Source organism: Chiloscyllium punctatum, chromosome 17 (assembly GCF_047496795.1).
Source record: "Chiloscyllium punctatum isolate Juve2018m chromosome 17, sChiPun1.3, whole genome shotgun sequence".
In the NCBI taxonomy this organism is placed as follows: domain Eukaryota; kingdom Metazoa; phylum Chordata; class Chondrichthyes; order Orectolobiformes; family Hemiscylliidae; genus Chiloscyllium; species Chiloscyllium punctatum.
In genome coordinates, this window is record NC_092755.1 from 49,019,458 (window position 1) to 49,039,257 (window position 19,800).

At 49.6% G+C, this 19,800-nt stretch overlaps 6 non-coding genes across 6 annotated transcripts; 2 read left to right on the plus strand and 4 right to left on the minus strand.

The window, feature by feature from the left end:
* Positions 1–942: 942 nt before the first annotated feature.
* trnal-caa (transfer RNA leucine (anticodon CAA)) lies at positions 943–1,062 on the plus strand. The gene is made up of 2 exons: positions 943–980; positions 1,017–1,062. It is a non-coding gene; the product is annotated as a tRNA-Leu (tRNA).
* A 1,819-nt stretch (positions 1,063–2,881) lies between these two features.
* Positions 2,882–3,001, plus strand: trnal-caa (transfer RNA leucine (anticodon CAA)). The gene is made up of 2 exons: positions 2,882–2,919; positions 2,956–3,001. It is a non-coding gene; the product is annotated as a tRNA-Leu (tRNA).
* A 1,470-nt stretch (positions 3,002–4,471) lies between these two features.
* Positions 4,472–4,591, minus strand: trnal-caa (transfer RNA leucine (anticodon CAA)). The gene is made up of 2 exons: positions 4,554–4,591; positions 4,472–4,517 (listed from the first exon to the last, which is right to left on the minus strand). It is a non-coding gene; the product is annotated as a tRNA-Leu (tRNA).
* Positions 4,592–9,801: 5,210 nt separating this feature from the next.
* On the minus strand, positions 9,802–9,921 carry trnal-caa (transfer RNA leucine (anticodon CAA)). Its single transcript has 2 exons — positions 9,884–9,921; positions 9,802–9,847 (listed from the first exon to the last, which is right to left on the minus strand). It is a non-coding gene; the product is annotated as a tRNA-Leu (tRNA).
* Positions 9,922–13,186: 3,265 nt separating this feature from the next.
* trnal-caa (transfer RNA leucine (anticodon CAA)) lies at positions 13,187–13,306 on the minus strand. Its single transcript has 2 exons — positions 13,269–13,306; positions 13,187–13,232 (listed from the first exon to the last, which is right to left on the minus strand). It is a non-coding gene; the product is annotated as a tRNA-Leu (tRNA).
* Positions 13,307–16,565: 3,259 nt separating this feature from the next.
* On the minus strand, positions 16,566–16,685 carry trnal-caa (transfer RNA leucine (anticodon CAA)). Its single transcript has 2 exons — positions 16,648–16,685; positions 16,566–16,600 (listed from the first exon to the last, which is right to left on the minus strand). It is a non-coding gene; the product is annotated as a tRNA-Leu (tRNA).
* Between the last annotated feature and the right edge of the window lie 3,115 nt (positions 16,686–19,800).

Sequence of the window (19,800 nt, forward strand, 5' to 3'; positions counted from 1 at the left end):
TTTGTGTGTGTGAGAGAGAGTGCGTGCGTGTGTGTTAGCGTGTGAGAGGGAGCGTGTATGTGTGCGTGTTTGTGTGAGAGTGAGAGAATGTGTGTGAGTATGTGTCTGAGAGTGTGTGTTTGTGTATGTCTGTGTGTGTGTGAGTGAGAGTGTGTGTGATACAGAGTATGTATGTGTATGCGTGTGTGTGTGAGAGAGAGAGAGGGTGTGAGAGAGAGAGAGAATATGTGTGTGAGAGAGAGAGAATGTGTGTGTATATGTGTATGTATGTGTGTGTGTGAATGAGAGTGGGTGCATGTCAGAGAGAGAGAATTTGTATGTGTATGCGTGCAAGAGTGTGTTTGCATGTGTGTGAGAGAGAGAGATTGTGTGTGTGTGTGAGTCAGAGTGTGTGTGAGAGAGAGTGAGTGTGTGTATGTGTGTGTGAGAGAGAGAGAGGGACGAATGATTTGTTGGTGTGTGTGAGAAAGAGTGTGTGTTAGAGAGTGCGTGTGTGTGTGTGTGTGAGTGAGAGTGTGTGTGAGAGAGACAGAGAGAGGGAGAATTTGTGTGTGTGAGAGGGAGAGAGTGTGTTTGTGTGTGGGTGTGAGAGACAGATAGAGAGTGTGTGTGTGCGTGTGGAAGTGAGAGAGAGAGTGTGTGTGTGAGAGAGAAACAGAGAAAGGGAGAATTTGTGTGTATGAGAGGGAGAGAGTGTGTTTGTGCGTGCATGTGAGAGAGAGAGTGTATGTGTGAGAGACAGATAGAGAGTGTGTGTGCGTGTGCATGTGAGAGAGAGTGTGCGTGTGTGTGCGAGAGTGAGACTGTGTATGAGGGATTGTTGCTGAGTGTGAATGCAAGGGAGCTGCAGAAATGCGGAATTGCATTTTGTGTCTGCACAAGAGCAAGGTGACTAATTGTACAGAGTGAGAAAGACATCTGGAAGGAGATCTGCAGCAGCTTGTCAGGATGGCCGAGTGGTCTAAGGTGCCAGACTCAAGGAGTGTTAGTCCTTGCTATGCATCTGGGCTTGTGAATTCTGGTCCCTTTCTAGGGGCGTGGGTTCAAATCCCACTCCTGACATTCTTCCCTTTTCCCCAAACAAACCTTCCCACACCCACACACTGCCCCCACATTTCACAGCCTCTTGGAGAGGAGTCGCTCCCCCTTCACAAAGATGGAAGAGTCCAACCTGTCACTATCAAAGAGAAGGCTGAGGCTTTTACAACAATCTTCAGCCGCAAGTGCCCACCGGATGATCTTACTCAGTCTCCCCCTGTGCTCCCCACCATCACAGACACCATTCTTCCAACAATTCCATTCACTCCGTGTCAGATCAAGAGACACTGGACACTGCAAAGGCTCTGTGCTCTGGCACTGCTCCTGAAGGCTGCTACTCCACAACATGCCCTTCCTCCAGCCAAGTTCTCCCAGGACAGTGACAACACTGGGATCGACCTGGCCATGTGGGAAATTATCCAGGTATGTCCTGGACATAAAAAGCAGGACAAATCCAACTCAGCCAATTCCTCTCCCATCCATCTGTTCCCAATCCTCGGTAAAGTGATGGAAGGGCTCTCCAACAGTGCGATCAAGCAGCACCTGCTCAGTGACACCCAGTTTGGCTTCCCCCAGGGTCACTCAGCTCCTGACCTGATTGTGTTTGTGTGTGTGTGTGAGAGAGAGAGATTGTGTGTGTGTGTGTGAGAGAGATAAAGATTGTGTGTGTGCCTGTGAGTGTGTGTGTGTTTGTGTGTGTGTGTGAAGGAGAGAGCGTGTGTGGGTTAGCATGTGTTTGTGTGCGTGTGAGAGAGAGTGTGTGTGTGTGTGAGAGAGAGAGGTGTGTGTGTGTGTGTGTGTGTGTGTGTGTGTGAGATTGTGTGTGCCTGTGGGCGTGTGTGTGAGAGAGAGAGTGTGTGTTTGTGTGAAGGAGAGAGAGTGTGTATGTTGGCGTGTGTGTGTGTGAGAGAGAGTGCATGTGTGTGTGTGAGCGCAAGAGAGGCAGCGTGTACATGTGTGTGTTTGTGTGTGTGAGAGTGAGAGAATGTGTGTGAGTATGTGTCTGAGAGTGTGTGTTTGTGTCTGTCTGTGTGTGTGAGTGAGAGTGTGTGTGAGAGAGAGTATGTATGTGTATATGTGTGTTTGAGAGAGAGAGGGTGTGAGTGTGTATATGAGTGTGTGGGCATGTGTGTGTGTGAGAAACAGAGAGGGAGAATTTGTAGGTGTGTTTGAGAGAGACAGAGTGTGTATGTGTGTGAGAGAGACAGAGTGTGCGTGTGTGTGTGTAAGAGAGAGTGTGCATGTGTCTTTGTGTGTGAGAGAGTGAAAGAATGTGTGTGTGTGAGAGAGAGTGTGTTTGAGAGAGAGAGAATGTGTGTGCGAGAGAGAGATTGTGTGTGTGTATGTGCGTGTATGTGTGTGTGTGAGTGAGAGTGGGTGCGTGTGAGAGAGAGAGAATTTGTATGTGTATGTCTGCAAGAGTGTGTTTGCGTGTGTCTGAGAGAGAGAGAGGAAGAATTTGTTGGTGTGTGTGAGAAAGAGTGTGTGCGTGAGATAGTGTGTGTGTGTGTAAGAGGGAGAAGTGTGTGTGTGTGAGTGAGAGTGTGTGTGTGAGAGAGACAGAGAAAGGGAGAATTTGTGTGTATGAGAGGGAGAGAGTGTGTTTGTGCGTGCATGTGAGAGAGAGAGTGTGTGTGTGAGAGACAGATAGAGAGTGTGTGTGCGTGTGCATGTGAGAGAGAGTGTGTGTGTGCGAGAGTGAGACTGTGTATGAGGGATTGTTGCTGAGTGTGAATGCAAGGGAGCTGCAGAAATGCGGAATTGCATTTTGTGTCTGCACAAGAGCAAGGTGACTAATTGTACAGAGTGAGAAAGACATCTGGAAGGAGATCTGCAGCAGCTTGTCAGGATGGCCGAGTGGTCTAAGGCGCCAGACTCAAGGAGTGTTAGTCCTTGCTCTGCATCTGGGCTTGTGAATTCTGGTCCCTTTCTAGGGGCGTGGGTTCAAATCCCACTCCTGACATTCTTCCCTTTTCCCCAAACAAACCTTCCCACACCCACACACTGCCCCCACATTTCACAGCTTCTTGGAGAGGAGTCGCTCCCCCTTCACAAAGATGGAAGAGTCCAACCTGTCACTATCAAAGAGAAGGCTGAGGCTTTTACAACAATCTTCAGCCGCAAGTGCCCACCGGATGATCTTACTCAGTCTCCCCCTGTGCTCCCCACCATCACAGACACCATTCTTCCAACAATTCCATTCACTCCGTGTCAGATCAAGAGACACTGGACACTGCAAAGGCTCTGTGCTCTGGCACTGCTCCTGAAGGCTGCTGCTCCACAACATGCCCTTCCTCCAGCCAAGTTCTCCCAGGACAGTGACAACACTGGGATCGACCTGGCCATGTGGGAAATTATCCAGGTATGTCCTGGACATAAAAAGCAGGACAAATCCAACTCAGCCAATTCCTCTCCCATCCATCTGTTCCCAATCCTCGGGAAACAGACACAAACACACACTCTCAGACACATACTCACACACATTCTCTCACTCTCACACACACAAACACACACACGTACACGCTGCCTCTCTTGCGCTCACACACACACATGCACTCTCTCTCACACACACACACGCTAACATACACACTCTCTCTCCTTCACACAAACACACACTCTCTCTCTCACACACACGCCCACAGGCACACACAATCACACACACACACACACACCTCTCTCTCTCACACACACACACACACTCTCTCTCACACGCACGCAAACACATGCTAACACACACACGCTCTCTCCTTCACACACACACACACAAACACACACACACTCACAGGCACACACACAATCTTTATCTCTCACACACACACACACACAATCTCTCTCTCTCACACACACACACAAACACAATCAGGTCAGGAACTGAGTGACCCTGGGGGAAGCCAAACTGGGTGTCACTGAGCAGGTGCTGCTTGATAGCCCTGTTGGTGAGCCCTTCCATCACTTTACCGAGGATTGGGAACAGATGGATGGGAGAGGAATTGGCTGAGTTGGATTTGTCCTGCTTTTTATGTCCAGGACATACCTGGATAATTTCCCACATGGCCAGGTCGATCCCAGTGTTGTCACTGTCCTGGGAGAACTTGGCTGGAGGAAGGGCATGTTGTGGAGTAGCAGCCTTCAGGAGCAGTGCCAGAGCACAGAGCCTTTGCAGTGTCCAGTGTCTCTTGATCTGACACGGAGTGAATGGAATTGTTGGAAGAATGGTGTCTGTGATGGTGGGGAGCACAGGGGGAGACTGAGTAAGATCATCCGGTGGGCACTTGCGGCTGAAGATTGTTGTAAAAGCCTCAGCCTTCTCTTTGATAGTGACAGGTTGGACTCTTCCATCTTTGTGAAGGGGGAGCGACTCCTCTCCAAGAAGCTGTGAAATGTGGGGGCAGTGTGTGGGTGTGGGAAGGTTTGTTTGGGGAAAAGGGAAGAATGTCAGGAGTGGGATTTGAACCCACGCCCCTAGAAAGGGACCAGAATTCACAAGCCCAGATGCAGAGCAAGGACTAACACTCCTTGAGTCTGGCGCCTTAGACCACTCGGCCATCCTGACAAGCTGCTGCAGATCTCCTTCCAGATGTCTTTCTCACTCTGTACAATTAGTCACCTTGCTCTTGTGCAGACACAAAATGCAATTCCGCATTTCTGCAGCTCCCTTGCATTCACACTCAGCAACAATCCCTCATACACAGTCTCACTCTCGCACACACACACTCTCTCTCACATGCACACGCACACACACTCTCTATCTGTCTCTCACACACACACTCTCTCTCTCACATGCACGCACAAACACACTCTCTCCCTCTCATACACACAAATTCTCCCTTTCTCTGTCTCTCTCACACACACACTCTCACTCACACACACACACTTCTCCCTCTTACACACACACAGACACATGCACTCTCTCACACACACACTATCTCACACACACACTCTTTCTCACACACACCAACAAATTCTTCCTCTCTCTCTCTCAGACACACGCAAACACACTCTTGCAGACATACACATACAAATTCTCTCTCTCTCACACGCACCCACTCTCACTCACACACACACATACACGCACATACACACACACATTCTCTCTCTCTCGCACACACATTCTCTCTCTCAAACACACTCTCTCTCACACACACACATTCTTTCACTCTCTCACACACAAAGACACATGCACACTCTCTCTTACACACACACACGCACACTCTGTCTCTCTCACACACATACACACTCTGTCTCTCTCAAACACACCTACAAATTCTCCCTCTCTGTTTCTCACACACACACATGCCCACACACTCATATACACACTCACACCCTCTCTCTCTCAAACACACATATACACATACATACTCTCTCTCACACACACTCTCACTCACACACACGCAGACAGACACAAACACACACTCTCAGACACATACTCACACACATTCTCTCACTCTCACACACACAAACACACACACGTACACGCTGCCTCTCTTGCGCTCACACACACACGCACTCTCTCTCACACACACACACGCTAACATACACACTCTCTCTCCTTCACACAAACACACACTCTCTCTCTCACACACACGCCCACAGGCACACACAATCACACACACACACACACCTCTCTCTCTCACACACACACACACACTCTCTCTCACACGCACACAAACACATGCTAACACACACACGCTCTCTCCTTCACACACACACACAAACACACACACACTCACAGGCACACACACAATCTTTATCTCTCACACACACACACACACAATCTCTCTCTCTCACACACACACACAAACACAATCAGGTCAGGAGCTGAGTGACCCTGGGGGAAGCCAAACTGGGTGTCACTGAGCAGGTGCTGCTTGATCGCACTGTTGGAGAGCCCTTCCATCACTTTACCGAGGATTGGGAACAGATGGATGGGAGAGGAATTGGCTGAGTTGGATTTGTCCTGCTTTTTATGTCCAGGACATACCTGGATAATTTCCCACATGGCCAGGTCGATCCCAGTGTTGTCACTGTCCTGGGAGAACTTGGCTGGAGGAAGGGCATGTTGTGGAGTAGCAGCCTTCAGGAGCAGTGCCAGAGCACAGAGCCTTTGCAGTGTCCAGTGTCTCTTGATCTGACACGGAGTGAATGGAATTGTTGGAAGAATGGTGTCTGTGATGGTGGGGAGCACAGGGGGAGACTGAGTAAGATCATCCGGTGGGCACTTGCGGCTGAAGATTGTTGTAAAAGCCTCAGCCTTATCTTTGCAAGTGACAGGTTGGACTCTTCCATCTTTGTGAAGGGGGAGCGACTCCTCTCCAAGAAGCTGTGAAATGTGGGGGCAGTGTGTGGGTGTGGGAAGGTTTGTTTGGGGAAAAGGGAAGAATGTCAGGAGTGGGATCTGAACCCACGCCCCTAGAAAAGGACCAGAATTCACAAGCCCAGATGCAGAGCAAGGACTAACACACCTTGAATCTGGTGCCTCAGACCACACGGCCATCCTGACAAGCTGCGGCAGATCTCCTTCCAGATGTCTTTCTCACTCTGTACAATTAGTCACCTTGCTCTTCTGCAGACACAAAATGCAATTCCGCATTTCTGCAGCTCCCTTGCATTCACACTCAGCAACAATCCCTCATACACAGTCTCACTCTCGCACACACACACTCTCTCTCACATGCACACGCACACACACTCTCTATCTGTCTCTCACACACACACTCTCTCTCTCACATGCACGCACAAACACACTCTCTCCCTCTCATACACACAAATTCTCCCTTTCTCTGTCTCTCTCACACACACACTCTCACTCACACACACACAGACAGACACAAACACACACTCTCAGACACATACTCACACACATTCTCTCACTCTCACACACACAAACACACACACGTACACGCTGCCTCTCTTGCGCTCACACACACACATGCACTCTCTCTCACACACACACACGCCAACATACACACTCTCTCTCCTTCACACAAACACACACTCTCTCTCTCACACACACGCCCACAGGCACACACAATCACACACACACACACACACCTCTCTCTCTCACACACACACACACACTCTCTCTCACACGCACACAAACACATGCTAACACACACACGCTCTCTCCTTCACACACACACACACAAACACACACACACTCACAGGCACACACACAATCTTTATCTCTCACACACACACACACACAATCTCTCTCTCTCACACACACACACAAACACAATCAGGTCAGGAGCTGAGTGACCCTGGGGGAAGCCAAACTGGGTGTCACTGAGCAGGTGCTGCTTGATAGCCCTGTTGGTGAGCCCTTCCATCACTTTACCGAGGATTGGGAACAGATGGATGGGAGAGGAATTGGCTGAGTTGGATTTGTCCTGCTTTTTATGTCCAGGACATACCTGGATAATTTCCCACATGGCCAGGTCGATCCCAGTGTTGTCACTGTCCTGGGAGAACTTGGCTGGAGGAAGGGCATGTTGTGGAGTAGCAGCCTTCAGGAGCAGTGCCAGAGCACAGAGCCTTTGCAGTGTCCAGTGTCTCTTGATCTGACACGGAGTGAATGGAATTGTTGGAAGAATGGTGTCTGTGATGGTGGGGAGCACAGGGGGAGACTGAGTAAGATCATCCGGTGGGCACTTGCGGCTGAAGATTGTTGTAAAAGCCTCAGCCTTATCTTTGCAAGTGACAGGTTGGACTCTTCCATCTTTGTGAAGGGGGAGCGACTCCTCTCCAAGAAGCTGTGAAATGTGGGGGCAGTGTGTGGGTGTGGGAAGGTTTGTTTGGGGAAAAGGGAAGAAAGTCAGGAGTGGGATTTGAACCCACGCCCCTAGAAAAGGACCAGAATTCACAAGCCCAGATGCAGAGCAAGGACTAACACTCCTTGAATGTGGTGCCTCAGACCACTCGGCCATCCTGACAAGCTGCGGCAGATATCCTTCCAGATGTCTTTCTCACTCTGTACAATTAGTCACCTTGCTCTTGTGCAGACACAAAATGCAATTCCGCATTTCTGCAGCTCCCTTGCATTCACACTCAGCAACAATCCCTCATACACAGTCTCACTCTCGCACACACACACTCTCTCTCACATGCACACGCACACACACTCTCTATCTGTCTCTCACACACACACTCTCTCTCTCACATGCACGCACAAACACACTCTCTCCCTCTCATACACACAAATTCTCCCTTTCTCTGTCTCTCTCACACACACACTCTCACTCACACACACACACTTCTCCCTCTTACACACACACAGACACATGCACTCTCTCACACACACACTATCTCACACACACACTCTTTCTCACACACACCAACAAATTCTTCCTCTCTCTCTCTCAGACACACGCAAACACACTCTTGCAGACATACACATACAAATTCTCTCTCTCTCACACGCACCCACTCTCACTCACACACACACATACACGCACATACACACACACATTCTCTCTCTCTCGCACACACATTCTCTCTCTCTCAAACACACTCTCTCTCACACACACACATTCTTTCACTCTCTCACACACAAAGACACATGCACACTCTCTCTTACACACACACACGCACACTCTGTCTCTCTCACACACATACACACTCTGTCTCTCTCAAACACACCTACAAATTCTCCCTCTCTGTTTCTCACACACACACATGCCCACACACTCATATACACACTCACACCCTCTCTCTCTCAAACACACATATACACATACATACTCTCTCTCACACACACTCTCACTCACACACACGCAGACAGACACAAACACACACTCTCAGACACATACTCACACACATTCTCTCACTCTCACACACACAAACACACACACGTACACGCTGCCTCTCTTGCGCTCACACACACACATGCACTCTCTCTCACACACACACACGCTAACATACACACTCTCTCTCCTTCACACAAACACACACTCTCTCTCTCACACACACGCCCACAGGCACACACAATCACACACACACACACACCTCTCTCTCTCACACACACACACACTCTCTCTCTCACACGCACACAAACACATGCTAACACACACACGCTCTCTCCTTCACACACACACACAAACACACACACACTCACAGGCACACACACAATCTTTATCTCTCACACACACACACACACAATCTCTCTCTCTCACACACACACACAAACACAATCAGGTCAGGAGCTGAGTGACCCTGGGGGAAGCCAAACTGGGTGTCACTGAGCAGGTGCTGCTTGATCGCACTGTTGGAGAGCCCTTCCATCACTTTACCGAGGATTGGGAACAGATGGATGGGAGAGGAATTGGCTGAGTTGGATTTGTCCTGCTTTTTATGTCCAGGACATACCTGGATAATTTCCCACATGGCCAGGTCGATCCCAGTGTTGTCACTGTCCTGGGAGAACTTGGCTGGAGGAAGGGCATGTTGTGGAGTAGCAGCCTTCAGGAGCAGTGCCAGAGCACAGAGCCTTTGCAGTGTCCAGTGTCTCTTGATCTGACACGGAGTGAATGGAATTGTTGGAAGAATGGTGTCTGTGATGGTGGGGAGCACAGGGGGAGACTGAGTAAGATCATCCGGTGGGCACTTGCGGCTGAAGATTGTTGTAAAAGCCTCAGCCTTATCTTTGCAAGTGACAGGTTGGACTCTTCCATCTTTGTGAAGGGGGAGCGACTCCTCTCCAAGAAGCTGTGAAATGTGGGGGCAGTGTGTGGGTGTGGGAAGGTTTGTTTGGGGAAAAGGGAAGAATGTCAGGAGTGGGATTTGAACCCATGCCCCTAGAAAGGGACCAGAATTCACAAGCCCAGATGCAGAGCAAGGACTAACACACCTTGAATCTGGTGCCTCAGACCACTCGGCCATCCTGACAAGCTGCGGCAGATCACCTTCCAGATGTCTTTCTCACTCTGTACAATTAGTCACCTTGCTCTTCTGCAGACACAAAATGCAATTCCGCATTTCTGCAGCTCCCTTGCATTCACACTCAGCAACAATCCCTCATACACAGTCTCACTCTCGCACACACACACTCTCTCTCACATGCACACGCACACACACTCTCTATCTGTCTCTCACACACACACTCTCTCTCTCACATGCACGCACAAACACACTCTCTCCCTCTCATACACACAAATTCTCCCTTTCTCTGTCTCTCTCACACACACACTCTCACTCACACACACACAGACAGACACAAACACACACTCTCAGACACATACTCACACACATTCTCTCACTCTCACACACACAAACACACACACGTACACGCTGCCTCTCTTGCGCTCACACACACACATGCACTCTCTCTCACACACACACACGCTAACATACACACTCTCTCTCCTTCACACAAACACACACTCTCTCTCTCACACACACGCCCACAGGCACACACAATCACACACACACACACACACCTCTCTCTCTCACACACACACACACACTCTCTCTCACACGCACGCAAACACATGCTAACACACACACGCTCTCTCCTTCACACACACACACACAAACACACACACACTCACAGGCACACACACAATCTTTATCTCTCACACACACACACACACAATCTCTCTCTCTCACACACACACACAAACACAATCAGGTCAGGAGCTGAGTGACCCTGGGGGAAGCCAAACTGGGTGTCACTGAGCAGGTGCTGCTTGATCGCACTGTTGGAGAGCCCTTCCATCACTTTACCGAGGATTGGGAACAGATGGATGGGAGAGGAATTGGCTGAGTTGGATTTGTCCTGCTTTTTATGTCCAGGACATACCTGGATAATTTCCCACATGGCCAGGTCGATCCCAGTGTTGTCACTGTCCTGGGAGAACTTGGCTGGAGGAAGGGCATGTTGTGGAGTAGCAGCCTTCAGGAGCAGTGCCAGAGCACAGAGCCTTTGCAGTGTCCAGTGTCTCTTGATCTGACACGGAGTGAATGGAATTGTTGGAAGAATGGTGTCTGTGATGGTGGGGAGCACAGGGGGAGACTGAGTAAGATCATCCGGTGGGCACTTGCGGCTGAAGATTGTTGTAAAAGCCTCAGCCTTCTCTTTGATAGTGACAGGTTGGACTCTTCCATCTTTGTGAAGGGGGAGCGACTCCTCTCCAAGAAGCTGTGAAATGTGGGGGCAGTGTGTGGGTGTGGGAAGGTTTGTTTGGGGAAAAGGGAAGAATGTCCGGAGCGGGAATTGAACCCACGCCCCTAGAAAAGGACCAGAATTCACAAGCCCAGATGCAGAGCAAGAACTAACACTCCCTGAGGCAAGTGCCTTAGACCACTCGGCCATTCTGACAAGCTGCTGCAGATCTCCTTCCAGATGTCTTTCTCACTCTGTACAATTAGTCACCTTGCTCTTGTGCAGACACAAAATGCAATTCCGCATTTCTGCAGCTCCCTTGCATTCACACTCAGCAACAATCCCTCATACACATTCACACTCTCGCACACACACACTCTCTCTCACATGCACACGCACACACACTCTCTATCTGTCTCTCACACACACACTCTCTCTCTCACATGCACGCACAAACACACTCTCTCCCTCTCATACACACAAATTCTCCCTTTCTCTGTCTCTCTCACACACACACTCTCACTCACACACACACACTTCTCCCTCTTACACACACACAGACACATGCACTCTCTCACACACACACTATCTCACACACACACTCTTTCTCACACACACCAACAAATTCTTCCTCTCTCTCTCTCAGACACACGCAAACACACTCTTGCAGACATACACATACAAATTCTCTCTCTCTCACACGCACCCACTCTCACTCACACACACACATACACGCACATACACACACACATTCTCTCTCTCTCGCACACACATTCTCTCTCTCTCAAACACACTCTCTCTCACACACACACATTCTTTCACTCTCTCACACACAAAGACACATGCACACTCTCTCTTACACACACACACGCACACTCTGTCTCTCTCACACACATACACACTCTGTCTCTCTCAAACACACCTACAAATTCTCCCTCTCTGTTTCTCACACACACACATGCCCACACACTCATATACACACTCACACCCTCTCTCTCTCAAACACACATATACACATACATACTCTCTCTCACACACACTCTCACTCACACACACGCAGACAGACACAAACACACACTCTCAGACACATACTCACACACATTCTCTCACTCTCACACACACAAACACACACACGTACACGCTGCCTCTCTTGCGCTCACACACACACATGCACTCTCTCTCACACACACACACGCTAACATACACACTCTCTCTCCTTCACACAAACACACACTCTCTCTCTCACACACACGCCCACAGGCACACACAATCACACACACACACACACCTCTCTCTCTCACACACACACACACACTCTCTCTCACACGCACACAAACACATGCTAACACACACACGCTCTCTCCTTCACACACACACACAAACACACACACACTCACAGGCACACACACAATCTTTATCTCTCACACACACACACACACACAATCTCTCTCTCTCACACACACACACAAACACAATCAGGTCAGGAGCTGAGTGACCCTGGGGGAAGCCAAACTGGGTGTCACTGAGCAGGTGCTGCTTGATCGCACTGTTGGAGAGCCCTTCCATCACTTTACCGAGGATTGGGAACAGATGGATGGGAGAGGAATTGGCTGAGTTGGATTTGTCCTGCTTTTTATGTCCAGGACATACCTGGATAATTTCCCACATGGCCAGGTCGATCCCAGTGTTGTCACTGTCCTGGGAGAACTTGGCTGGAGGAAGGGCATGTTGTGGAGTAGCAGCCTTCAGGAGCAGTGCCAGAGCACAGAGCCTTTGCAGTGTCCAGTGTCTCTTGATCTGACACGGAGTGAATGGAATTGTTGGAAGAATGGTGTCTGTGATGGTGGGGAGCACAGGGGGAGACTGAGTAAGATCATCCGGTGGGCACTTGCGGCTGAAGATTGTTGTAAAAGCCTCAGCCTTCTCTTTGATAGTGACAGGTTGGACTCTTCCATCTTTGTGAAGGGGGAGCGACTCCTCTCCAAGAAGCTGTGAAATGTGGGGGCAGTGTGTGGGTGTGGGAAGGTTTGTTTGGGGAAAAGGGAAGAACGTCCGGAGCGGGAATTGAACCCACGCCCCTAGAAAGGGACCAGAATTCACAAGCCCAGATGCAGAGCAAGGACTAACACTCCTTGAGTCTGGCGCCTTAGACCACTCGGCCATCCTGACAAGCTGCGGCAGATGCCCTTCCAGATGTCTTTCTCACTCTGTACAATTAGTCACCTTGCTCTTGTGCAGACACAAAATGCAATTCCGCATTTCTGCAGCTCCCTTGCATTCACACTCAGCAACAATCCCTCATACACAGTCTCACTCTCGCACACACACACTCTCTCTCACATGCACACGCACACACACTCTCTATCTGTCTCTCACACACACACTCTCTCTCTCACATGCACGCACAAACACACTCTCTCCCTCTCATACACACAAATTCTCCCTTTCTCTGTCTCTCTCACACACACACTCTCACTCACACACACACACTTCTCCCTCTTACACACACACAGACACATGCACTCTCTCACACACACACTATCTCACACACACACTCTTTCTCACACACACCAACAAATTCTTCCTCTCTCTCTCTCAGACACACGCAAACACACTCTTGCAGACATACACATACAAATTCTCTCTCTCTCACACGCACCCACTCTCACTCACACACACACATACACGCACATACACACACACATTCTCTCTCTCTCGCACACACATTCTCTCTCTCAAACACACTCTCTCTCACACACACACATTCTTTCACTCTCTCACACACAAAGACACATGCACACTCTCTCTTACACACACACACGCACACTCTGTCTCTCTCACACACATACACACTCTGTCTCTCTCAAACACACCTACAAATTCTCCCTCTCTGTTTCTCACACACACACATGCCCACACACTCATATACACACTCACACCCTCTCTCTCTCAAACACACATATACACATACATACTCTCTCTCACACACACTCTCACTCACACACACGCAGACAGACACAAACACACACTCTCAGACACATACTCACACACATTCTCTCACTCTCACACACACAAACACACACACGTACACGCTGCCTCTCTTGCGCTCACACACACACGCACTCTCTCTCACACACACACACGCTAACATACACACTCTCTCTCCTTCACACAAACACACACTCTCTCTCTCACACACACGCCCACAGGCACACACAATCACACACACACACACACCTCTCTCTCTCACACACACACACACACTCTCTCTCACACGCACACAAACACATGCTAACACACACACGCTCTCTCCTTCACACACACACACAAACACACACACACTCACAGGCACACACACAATCTTTATCTCTCACACACACACACACACAATCTCTCTCTCTCACACACACACACAAACACAATCAGGTCAGGAGCTGAGTGACCCTGGGGGAAGCCAAACTGGGTGTCACTGAGCAGGTGCTGCTTGATCGCACTGTTGGAGAGCCCTTCCATCACTTTACCGAGGATTGGGAACAGATGGATGGGAGAGGAATTGGCTGAGTTGGATTTGTCCTGCTTTTTATGTCCAGGACATACCTGGATAATTTCCCACATGGCCAGGTCGATCCCAGTGTTGTCACTGTCCTGGGAGAACTTGGCTGGAGGAAGGGCATGTTGTGGAGTAGCAGCCTTCAGGAGCAGTGCCAGAGCACAGAGCCTTTGCAGTGTCCAGTGTCTCTTGATCTGACACGGAGTGAATGGAATTGTTGGAAGAATGGTGTCTGTGATGGTGGGGAGCACAGGGGGAGACTGAGTAAGATCATCCGGTGGGCACTTGCGGCTGAAGATTGTTGTAAAAGCCTCAGCCTTATCTTTGCAAGTGACAGGTTGGACTCTTCCATCTTTGTGAAGGGGGAGCGACTCCTCTCCAAGAAGCTGTGAAATGTGGGGGCAGTGTGTGGGTGTGGGAAGGTTTGTTTGGGGAAAAGGGAAGAATGTCAGGAGTGGGATCTGAACCCACGCCCCTAGAAAAGGACCAGAATTCACAAGCCCAGATGCAGAGCAAGGACTAACACACCTTGAATCTGGTGCCTCAGACCACACGGCCATCCTGACAAGCTGCGGCAGATCTCCTTCCAGATGTCTTTCTCACTCTGTACAATTAGTCACCTTGCTCTTCTGCAGACACAAAATGCAATTCCGCATTTCTGCAGCTCCCTTGCATTCACACTCAGCAACAATCCCTCATACACAGTCTCACTCTCGCACACACACACTCTCTCTCACATGCACACGCACACACACTCTCTATCTGTCTCTCACACACACACTCTCTCTCTCACATGCACGCACAAACACACTCTCTCCCTCTCATACACACAAATTCTCCCTTTCTCTGTCTCTCTCACACACACACTCTCACTCACACACACACAGACAGACACAAACACACACTCTCAGACACATACTCACACACATTCTCTCACTCTCACACACACAAACACACACACGTACACGCTGCCTCTCTTGCGCTCACACACACACATGCACTCTCTCTCACACACACACACGCTAACATACACACTCTCTCTCCTTCACACAAACACACACTCTCTCTCTCACACACACGCCCACAGGCACACACAATCACACACACACACACACACCTCTCTCTCTCACACACACACACACACTCTCTCTCACACGCACGCAAACACATGCTAACACACACACGCTCTCTCCTTCACACACACACACACAAACACACACACACTCACAGGCACACACACAATCTTTATCTCTCACACACACACACACACAATCTCTCTCTCTCACACACACACACAAACACAATCAGGTCAGGAGCTGAGTGACCCTGGGGGAAGCCAAACTGGGTGTCACTGAGCAGGTGCTGCTTGATAGCCCTGTTGGTGAGCCCTTCCATCACTTTACCGAGGATTGGGAACAGATGGATGGGAGAGGAATTGGCTGAGTTGGATTTGTCCTGCTTTTTATGTCCAGGACATACCTGGATAATTTCCCACATGGCCAGGTCGATCCCAGTGTTGTCACTGTCCTGGGAGAACTTGGCTGGAGGAAGGGCATGTTGTGGAGTAGCAGCCTTCAGGAGCAGTGCCAGAGCACAGAGCCTTTGCAGTGTCCAGTGTCTCTTGATCTGACACGGAGTGAATGGAATTGTTGGAAGAATGGTGTCTGTGATGGTGGGGAGCACAGGGGGAGACTGAGTAAGATCATCCGGTGGGCACTTGCGGCTGAAGATTGTTGTAAAAGCCTCAGCCTTATCTTTGCAAGTGACAGGTTGGACTCTTCCATCTTTGTGAAGGGGGAGCGACTCCTCTCCAAGAAGCTGTGAAATGTGGGGGCAGTGTGTGGGTGTGGGAAGGTTTGTTTGGGGAAAAGGGAAGAATGTCAGGAGTGGGATTTGAACCCACGCCCCTAGAAAGGGAGCAGAATTCACAAGCCCAGATGCAGAGCAAGGACTAACACTCCTTGAGTCTGGCGCCTTAGACCACTCGGCCATCCTGACAAGCTGCTGCAGATCTCCTTCCAGATGTCTTTCTCACTCTGTACAATTAGTCACCTTGCTCTTGTGCAGACACAAAATGCAATTCCGCATTTCTGCAGCTCCCTTGCATTCACACTCAGCAACAATCCCTCATACACAGTCTCACTCTCGCACACACACACTCTCTCTCACATGCACACGCACACACACTCTCTATCTGTCTCTCACACACACACTCTCTCTCTCACATGCACGCACAAACACACTCTCTCCCTCTCATACACACAAATTCTCCCTTTCTCTGTCTCTCTCACACACACACTCTCACTCACACACACACACTTCTCCCTCTTACACACACACAGACACATGCACTCTCTCACACACACACTATCTCACACACACACTCTTTCTCACACACACCAACAAATTCTTCCTCTCTCTCTCTCAGACACACGCAAACACACTCTTGCAGACATACACATACAAATTCTCTCTCTCTCACACGCACCCACTCTCACTCACACACACACATACACGCACATACACACACACATTCTCTCTCTCTCGCACACACATTCTCTCTCTCTCAAACACACTCTCTCTCACACACACACATTCTTTCACTCTCTCACACACAAAGACACATGCACACTCTCTCTTACACACACACACGCACACTCTGTCTCTCTCACACACATACACACTCTGTCTCTCTCAAACACACCTACAAATTCTCCCTCTCTGTTTCTCACACACACACATGCCCACACACTCATATACACACTCACACCCTCTCTCTCTCAAACACACATATACACATACATACTCTCTCTCACACACACTCTCACTCACACACACGCAGACAGACACAAACACACACTCTCAGACACATACTCACACACATTCTCTCACTCTCACACACACAAACACACACACGTACACGCTGCCTCTCTTGCGCTCACACACACACATGCACTCTCTCTCACACACACACACGCTAACATACACACTCTCTCTCCTTCACACAAACACACACTCTCTCTCTCACACACACGCCCACAGGCACACACAATCACACACACACACACACCTCTCTCTCTCACACACACACACACACTCTCTCTCACACGCACACAAACACATGCTAACACACACACGCTCTCTCCTTCACACACACACACAAACACACACACACTCACAGGCACACACACAATCTTTATCTCTCACACACACACACACACAATCTCTCTCTCTCACACACACACACAAACACAATCAGGTCAGGAGCTGAGTGACCCTGGGGGAAGCCAAACTGGGTGTCACTGAGCAGGTGCTGCTTGATCGCACTGTTGGAGAGCCCTTCCATCACTTTACCGAGGATTGGGAACAGATGGATGGGAGAGGAATTGGCTGAGTTGGATTTGTCCTGCTTTTTATGTCCAGGACATACCTGGATAATTTCCCACATGGCCAGGTCGATCCCAGTGTTGTCACTGTCCTGGGAGAACTTGGCTGGAGGAAGGGCATGTTGTGGAGTAGCAGCCTTCAGGAGCAGTGCCAGAGCACAGAGCCTTTGCAGTGTCCAGTGTCTCTTGATCTGACACGGAGTGAATGGAATTGTTGGAAGAATGGTGTCTGTGATGGTGGGGAGCACAGGGGGAGACTGAGTAAGATCATCCGGTGGGCACTTGCGGCTGAAGATTGTTGTAAAAGCCTCAGCCTTATCTTTGCAAGTGACAGGTTGGACTCTTCCATCTTTGTGAAGGGGGAGCGACTCCTCTCCAAGAAGCTGTGAAATGTGGGGGCAGTGTGTGGGTGTGGGAAGGTTTGTTTGGGGAAAAGGGAAGAATGTCAGGAGTGGGATTTGAACCCACGCCCCTAGAAAAGGACCAGAATTCACAAGCCCAGATGCAGAGCAAGGACTAACACTCCGTGAATGTGGTGCCTCAGACCACTCGGCCATCCTGACAAGCTGCGGCAGATCTCCTTCCAGATGTCTTTCTCACTCTGTACAATTAGTCACCTTGCTCTTGTGCAGACACAAAATGCAATTCCGCATTTCTGCAGCTCCCTTGCATTCACACTCAGCAACAATCCCTCATACACAGTCTCACTCTCGCACACACACACTCTCTCTCACATGCACACGCACACACACTCTCTATCTGTCTCTCACACACACACTCTCTCTCTCACATGCACGCACAAACACACTCTCTCCCTCTCATACACACAAATTCTCCCTTTCTCTGTCTCTCTCACACACACACTCTCACTCACACACACACACTTCTCCCTCTTACACACACACAGACACATGCACTCTCTCACACACACACTATCTCACACACACACTCTTTCTCACACACACCAACAAATTCTTCCTCTCTCTCTCTCAGACACACGCAAACACACTCTTGCAGACATACACATACAAATTCTCTCTCTCTCACACGCACCCACTCTCACTCACACACACACATACACGCACATACACACACACATTCTCTCTCTCTCGCACACACATTCTCTCTCTCTCAAACACACTCTCTCTCACACACACACATTCTTTCACTCTCTCACACACAAAGACTCATGCACACTCTCTCTTACACACACACACGCACACTCTGTCTCTCTCACACACATACACACTCTGTCTCTCTCAAACACACCTACAAATTCTCCCTCTCTGTTTCTCACACACACACATGCCCACACACTCATATACACACTCACACCCTCTCTCTCTCAAACACACATATACACATACATACTCTCTCTCACACACACTCTCACTCACACACACGCAGACAGACACAAACACACACTCTCAGACACATACTCACACACATTCTCTCACTCTCACACACACAAACACACACACGTACACGCTGCCTCTCTTGCGCTCACACACACACATGCACTCTCTCTCACACACACACACGCTAACATACACACTCTCTCTCCTTCACACAAACACACACTCTCTCTCTCACACACACGCCCACAGGCACACACAATCACACACACACACACACCTCTCTCTCTCACACACACACACACACTCTCTCTCACACGCACACAAACACATGCTAACACACACACGCTCTCTCCTTCACACACACACACA